Here is an 8010-nt window from a genome sequence, read left to right on the forward strand (position 1 = left end):
GCCTCACTTCCCAAAAGTAATGTTTTGGCATTTGCGCTTTTCTTCCTTTGCACTGAAATCATTTTTATTTATTTAAGTAGGACCTTGCGAGGAGTTTTGATCAGTTACGTTATAGAATTACAATGAAAGTAAATTTACTGGTTCAGAAATATTCTACTCAGAAGAACTGACAATAAAATTAAAAATACCGTCATATTTATATTGATCAACCATGATAATCAATGAACACTAACCTTACGCTTTATTGATAATCTTTAAAACGTTTTTAAACGAGATTCAAAAGATGAAGAAATCAAGTATTGGTACCTTAAAAAAATACTTAAAGTAATAAAGTATTTGCTTTAAAAAAATCTAGTGCAACTGCAGTAAAACACTAGTTTTCCATAAACTTATTTTATGTATTTTTTACGACGTGGATCGTAAAACAACACGTGGATAGAGCGGTTCTGATAGTATTATGCTGTGAAATTGAATTGAAACCTTGATTCACTACTTGCCAATGTCAAACGAGACAATCGAAACGATTTAGGTAACAGTCTCTCTAATGTTATAAATTCCAAATAAATGGGTTTTCAGATTTTGACGTAAATGTGTTCACAACACATTACTTACAGTGCAACGCTATGTATTTATTTGTTTCTGAATAAATTGAATCTTTTGCAGTGAAATATTACATAGGGTACGTTTATTAAATTGTTTATGAATAAACAATTTTGAAAACGTTATGTATATCACGCGAAACGTATAGATCTATTAAGGAAAGAAGACACGTGTCTTTTCAAAATGTTTAGGTTTTTTTTTATATGGTATAGGTTGGCGGACGAGCATATGGAGTACCTGATGGTAAGTGGTCACCATCACCCATAGGCAATGAAATTGTAAGAAATATTAACTATTCTAAACCTTGGGAACTAAGATGTTATGTCCCTTGTGCCTGTAGTTACACTGGCTCACTCACCCTTCAAACCGGAACACAACAATACTTTGGACTGTTATTTGGCGGTAGAATAACTGATGAGTGGGTGGTACCTACCCAGACGGGATTGCACAAAGCCCTACCACCAAGTATACTTAAACAATTACCTAAATAACTAAAAAAACTGTTTTTTTTTTTGACGTGTGTCTTGTTGTTATTCCACGCACATTAATACGTCTTGCAAGCACGTGTCATTTACTCATTCTAATGCACGTCGGTATTAATTTAACGTGGACGTCTTGAGAAAATAGACCCGCGCCCGCAATAAATATCAAATTTCAAAATATTTAATTAATATTATTTATATGTTAATGCTTTTTTTAAACCTTTGGGTCGTATGATAATCGCTTAGTTACTATATAACATATATATAATTAAAAATTTCAATCAGGCTCAATTTATAAATGACAGATATTGAAAAAGATATAATAAAATAAACGCTGAAAGTTATATTCGTTCGTGTACAATGGTTATCAGGGAAAATCGTATATGAAGTGTGGATAAGAGTTAAGAGGGTCAGGTAATAATGGATCAGGGACATACTCGAGACGTGATTTCACGAGGATATTGGCTAAGCCAGGTTCTTAGGATTCCATATCCGACCGTAGAATTGTATTTCTAGTAAGCTTATCCTATATTGATGTCTGCTGTTTCAGATTTGTAACTTCGCATCGTTATTTTGTAGATGATAAAAATCCGTGGAATGAATACCTGTTGACTTCCTGGCAGGATATATTAATTTAAATAATTGTATTAACTAACATGACTGAGTTTCTTGCCGGTTCTTCTCGGTTGAATCTACTTTCCGAACCGGTGGTAGCTTCACTTAATTGTTAAACGACGACTCAAAAGTGCTTGTAAAAGCAGACCTGAATAATAAGTTTATTTTGATTTTGTCATATAATATTTGTCATATTCTATGGGATCAATGCGTGTTTAGTAGATTTCATATTTTTGAAGTGATAGGTGACAAATGAGCACGAGGTTCCTGTTGAAAAGTGACTACCACCGCCCATGGACATCTGCAACACCAGAGAGCTTGCATTGCGTTGCCGGCCTTTAAGGAAAGAGTATGCTCTTTTCTTGAAGGTTCCCATGTCGTATCGGACGTCATATCGTACGCCATGACTGAAATTAAAAATAAAGTATCTGTAAAATAAACCTCTGTATTAATGAAGCCTTAGATTACCAAATTACCTTGGGAACTAAGATTAAATTCCTTGTAAAAGTCCAAAATATTGATGCAAGATTGGCATTAATTATATCTAATCAGTTGACACAGAATAGATATAACTATTTGTAGTTATGTTATATCTGAACACAGCACTCAATCTTGACAATTAAAATGGTCAGAAAAGTAACGAAACCCCAATGTTGTACGGAACTCTTGGGGTGCGTTTCGCACTTGGTCGGGTTTTAATCATCCACTGTAGAATTACTTTTGGGAATAAAAAACATTCCAGTACGTTACATAGGGGAAATTGTGTCTTTGAAACAATTTTTATTTCTATTATACATCGTTTCGTTCACAATTGTACGGTTAAATTGATATTATGTTGTACTGGTCTGCTAGGTCTTGATCGTCGTGGAAACAGAGGAAGGAGATGACCAAAGAAACGATGGATGGAGACGAGAGATGATATGGCTGGAAATGATACTTGTAAAATGGCTTCAGATAGGGAAATATGGAAGAAGATATGCCACTCCGATCTTTAAAAAAGTTAAAATTGGGACAAGAAGATCTGGAAAATCCAATGGGTTTTACTTGGCGGTAGGGCTTTGTGCAAGCCCGTCTGGGTAGGTACCACCCACTCATCAGTTATTGTACCGCCAAATAATAGTACTCAGTATTGTTGTGTTCCAGTTTGAAGGGTGAGTGAGCCAGTAACTGCAGGCACAAGGGACATAACAACTTAGTTACCAAGGTTGATGGCACATTGACGATGTAAGGAACAGTTAATATTTCTTACAGCGTCATTGTCTATGGGTGATGGTGACCACTTACCATCAGGTGGTCCATCTGCTCGTCCACCAACCTATACCATAAAAAATGGGATGGAAACCTTACACAGCAGCTGAGAGTTCAAGTACAGGACAGACGTTCTTTACCAATCATGCAGGGCAAAGCGTTAACATTGATAGCCCATAATCCATCTTCTGAGAAATGTTTACCACAAAAACTCAATAACTTTTTAAAAACTTAATAACTCAAGACCTGCAGCATTATAAAATAGCAACTATGTAAATGAGGCAGGAGACTGCCCAGTACTTCTTCACTTCTTGCAATACCTGTTTAACTGAGAAGTTATACAGGTACTGCAAGAAGTACTGGTCAATTCTTACATGGACAACAATGTACGACAGCACTATGGAAAATAAGGTTTTGTGTTACTTATTGCCTGTGTTACTAACCTACACAACATTATATTGTTTGGCGCTAAAATATTTATGATGGCTGGTACAATGGCGTGGCAAACTTATCACGTTAACATCTTTTTAACTTACAAATTTGTAACAAAAATATTTTCAATAATTAAAAACAAAAGTTTCTGTATTTTAAGGACGGAAAGTGGAATTCTGAAGATTTTATAAGAAATAATTAATTCTAGTTATTTAACAATATCTGTAACAATAGATATACTTAATACTAGTTATTTCATATTTGTAACGAACAAGATTATAGTTTTAGTATTCAACTAAATCATATTATGAGAAGATTTTTAAATATCAATCGAGAAAACCAATCAAGGCGCCCCTTGTAAAGTCTTAGATTTTGTTGTAAAAGTAAGGAAGAAAAATTCATATTCTTTTCAATTTTTATATATCCTATTGTTCTTGCAATCTGCGAGCGCGCGTGGCCTTTATTTGTGTTTGTAACCGTAAACACATAATTGCGTTAGTGTGTGTAACCGACGGAGCGATCAGTAGCGACTAGCGAGAGAGCATTCACTCGGGTAACTTGTCTTTATTGTTTCCGCGTCACTATTGTTCACTATTGTTGTTTTTTGATATTTTTGTAGTTACCAATATGTAACTTTACTACTATTTGCAGGGACGCGCCATTATTGCCCGCGTGTACCACTTTCTTCAAGGAGAGTGTAATTTTATGAGAGCGAACAATATGGATCATTGCGATTTGAGTCCTTTGGCTAATATACGGAAACGTACCGCTGAAGCTACAGGGTTTAGTGAACGAACTGTAACTACAATATTGAAAGAAGAAAAAGAGCTACCATCTACTTCTGCAAGTTTTACTTCGTAAACTCGTACTTAAAAAACGACGTAAGAGAAATAATAAATTTAATTTAGACAACATGAATCTTGAAGTCATTCGAACTACTGTGCAAAATTTCCATATTGTAGAAAAGCTATTACTAACATTATCAAAATTGCAATCAGTTTTGAGAGAAAAGTTTGGGTTTGATGGATGCTTAAATACATTACGTTCGATATTAAAGAAATTAGGCTACAAATGGAGAAAAATTGGGAACAACAGAGAAGCATTACAAGAAAGACATGAAATTCAACTTTGGTGATTAAATTTTTCAAAAAGATCTTTCAGTATCGCTCGGAAGGTCGTCCTATTGTATACACTGAAGAAACATATGTTTTGACTTCTCACGTGCGGCAAAACACCTGGTTGCCTCAAAACAATGTCCCCAAAGGCAATAAACAGCTTTCAAAGAAACTGAGCACGGGAAGCCGCTTTATTGTAGTGCATGCAGGCAGCAGCGACGGTTTTGTGCCCAATGCTTCGCTAGTCTACAAAGCTGCATCTACATCAGGAGATTATCATTCAAACATGAATCATGATAATTATACAAAATGACTTAATGAAAAGTTATTGCCAAACTTGAGAAGTCAGTTATTGTTATGGACAACGCTTCTTATCACAATACTCGAAGCAGCAAAATACCGACCTCTAATTCCAGTAAAGGGGAAATTCATAAGTGGCTGACAGAGAATGGTATCTCATTTGATAATCGTTTTAAAAAAGTAGAACTGTATGATTTAATTAAAAAGAACAAGGACCGTTTTATAACATTTAAAATAGATGACTTTATAAGAAAAAAAGGTTTCGAAATCTTAAGACTCCCTCCGTATCACCCAGAGCTTAACCCGATTGAAAATATATGGGGTATTATAAAAAACCAAATTGCCTCAAAAAATATAGGCCAAACCATGACCGTTGTTCAAAATTTAATAGATGAATGCATAAATAATGATGATGAATGATGATGAAATTTGAAAAGTTGAAAAAATTTAAACAGAATAGAACAGCGTGGTGGAATATGTTCCAAAACCTTCTCCTCAAAGGGAGAGGATGCCTTTAGCTCAGCAGTGGGAATTTACAGGCTATTGTTGTTGTTGTTATTTTGTTATTAATAATAACTGAACGAACTTTTTATTTTGTGTATATTTTAATTTTCTACCTGTTAATAGTTATTTTAACGCTTTTGTTTATTTTTCATTTTGACCACTCCTAATAAATAAATAAAAAAAATATATTTAAAATATAAAAATAGGTAAAATCCATAATTAATTTATGGATTTTTGATTAATGAATTTTTGGTTGCTAACCGTACGCACGGTCGCTTTTACGCCTACATTGACGCGTATACAGATTGGTCACTCATACAACTAAGGGCGAAGCGCACTCGTAGATTGCAAGAACTATACCTGAATTCAGCTAATACCTGCGGTATATTATTAGCAAAATAAATATCTTACCCCAGGAAGAATTATATGATAACGTACAGTTAGAAACTTGATGTCATAACTTCTCGTAAAGGATTTCCTTCATTTACATACAAATATATAACAACGCTAGAATTGTGATGTTATATGACGTTTACAAATGTTTTTTGTAACGGACACAAAATAGACGAAAAAATATGTCGGCTGTATTAAACACTGACAAATGTTTGTACATTCTACGAGAACAAAGCCGCATTTAGAGAACCGTTTACAGCTTATCGATTCGACTAAATTCAAGTAGGTTTTACGCGCACTTTTAAATAATCATTTAACAATATAAATTACATGTAAGCCGTCTACAAAATTGTATTGTAACGAGCATTTATATGACCGCTAAATACATAAATTGCCTTCTAAAAGTTTGAAACTACCAGCATCAAATAAAGAAAATGAAATAAAACTTAAAATATATGTTCGGTTTAATTTGTAATTAAAATACATATTGACTTATACACATACAGATACATGAACAAGAAAACAAAAAAATTAATAATTTCGTTAAAACCCGTTCATATTTTATATATTTTTCATCAAAGAACCCTCGCGTTTTATTAACATGCCTGTGTGTAATGTACTCATTTGATAATGACCAATCAGCCAGCATCGCGATACTTGTAAATTTCCCACTGCTGGGCTAAGACCTCATCTCCCTTTGAGGAGAAGGTCTGGAACATATTTCACCATGGTCCAATGCAGGTTTGTGGTATACACAAGTGGCAGAATTTATATGAAATTAGACACATGCGGGTTTGCTCACGATGTTTTCATTCAACGCCGAGCACGAGATGAATTATAAACACAAAGCACATGAGTGCTGCAAATTCAGTGGTGCTTGCCTGGGTTTGAACTCGCAATCATCGGTTAAGATGCTCGCGTTTTAGCCACTGGGCCACCTTTGCTCTTATTTATGTTTCTCGTTACAACAAAAACGTTTTAACCAACTAAGTATATATTCTTCGCTGTACCAGAAATTATAATTTTACTTCGTTTATAGGGAAAATAATATTTTCAATCGTTCGGTATTGATGTAAACGTGGTCTAGTCCAATCGATCTCTCATCTCTCTGTCCCCTGCATTTGCACATTTGATTGCAACGTTTAATTAAAACAAGACATCGGTATACTGACAGTTCTTCAGAGGGATTTAGTAATAAAAAAAAACATATGAATTACTTCTTGATATATACGGATAACATCGGGTCAGTAAAAGGTTAAACAGTATTTCTGGAAAAAAAATCAGTAGCAGATATTTCATAGATGGTAGCTGGCAATCTCGTGCCTGAGAACGTAGAAGCTTTACAGCGCGTTAAAGCGCCAGGTTGCTGTTGATGATGAATGACGTAAAGGAAGAAATTTAGAGAGCATGTCTGTTTGCGCAGACACTTATCTCCCTAATATATCAGAACCGAAATATATCAGGATGACATTATTTATATAGTATATCAATTATTACTATTGTAACCAACGTTTGTTTAGTTTTTATTACTGTTTTATTTTTTTCTCTTAATATATTACATTACTACTATTACTATTACTATATTTTATATACACGCTTTGATCGATTTTGCGGATTAATTTTACTAGTTTTTTAACATTGACATTTTAGTGCAATCTTCCATAAGTACTAGGTTCATAAATTTATTTCAATCTTATAATCTAAATAACATATTTTGTGAACCTACAAGAATATCAGCGACTTCCGCAACCTGCATAGATAACGTGTTTTGTAGTTGTGAGGCCGTTAATAAGAAAATCTTATCAAACCTTACATCAGATCACTTTGGCCAAATGGTGTCAATAGGTATAAAAAAAAATCAAAAGAAACGAAAAATCACTTGTAGGCCAATTACTGTGAAAGGTTTAATCAACTTCAATAATGCTTTACACTGTAGCCTTCCAAAATTGAATCTCAGCTCAAATAATAACGAATTCAATAAAATATTTCAGTTAAAAACCTTTTATCAAAACAATGAAATGCAGTTCTCAGACTGAGCCACTACCGGTATCTATATAAGTCGAAATAAATTGTATGAGCTATATGAACTTAAGAAATATAATCGTGATTGTAAATTTATCAATTTTGTTAAAAAATATTCCAAGTTATTTAAACAAGTTTGTCAAACAGCTCGTTCGTTGCATATTAAAAATAAAATCTTAAAATCTAATAATAAAATGAAAACTACTTGGGATATTATAAGTTCGGAAACAGGTAGGTTGAAGTTTGATGCAGGGCAGTTATCCCTTAGTATAAAAGGCAAAATTGTAGGCAAAGATCTA

The sequence above is a fragment of the Vanessa cardui genome, chromosome 24, assembly GCF_905220365.1.
Source record: "Vanessa cardui chromosome 24, ilVanCard2.1, whole genome shotgun sequence".
Lineage (NCBI taxonomy): Eukaryota > Metazoa > Arthropoda > Insecta > Lepidoptera > Nymphalidae > Vanessa > Vanessa cardui.